This window comes from Solanum dulcamara, chromosome 9, assembly GCF_947179165.1.
Source record: "Solanum dulcamara chromosome 9, daSolDulc1.2, whole genome shotgun sequence".
In the NCBI taxonomy this organism is placed as follows: Eukaryota; Viridiplantae; Streptophyta; class Magnoliopsida; order Solanales; family Solanaceae; genus Solanum; species Solanum dulcamara.
This window is the reverse complement of record NC_077245.1, coordinates 70,991,140-70,991,392: the sequence shown is the minus strand read 5'-3', so window position 1 is coordinate 70,991,392 and position 253 is coordinate 70,991,140.

Below are 253 nucleotides of genomic sequence, written 5' to 3'. Positions count from 1 at the left end.
ATACTTGTCTGTCTTCAAAAATATCTTTAAATTAGTTGAAACCAATAAAAATAGTTTGATTTAAAAATACTTCTATTGTTATTAATGGGTCAAAACTTTTCTTTTATAAATAAATATAATTTTTTAACATATTTTTTTTCTAATGATTTTTTTTATTATTTAACCTAAGTTCAATTCAGAAAATATTAAGAAATAAAAATATTTTTTATTTTATTAGAATTTTTTATTTTTATTTAAATAAAAATTAGTGATA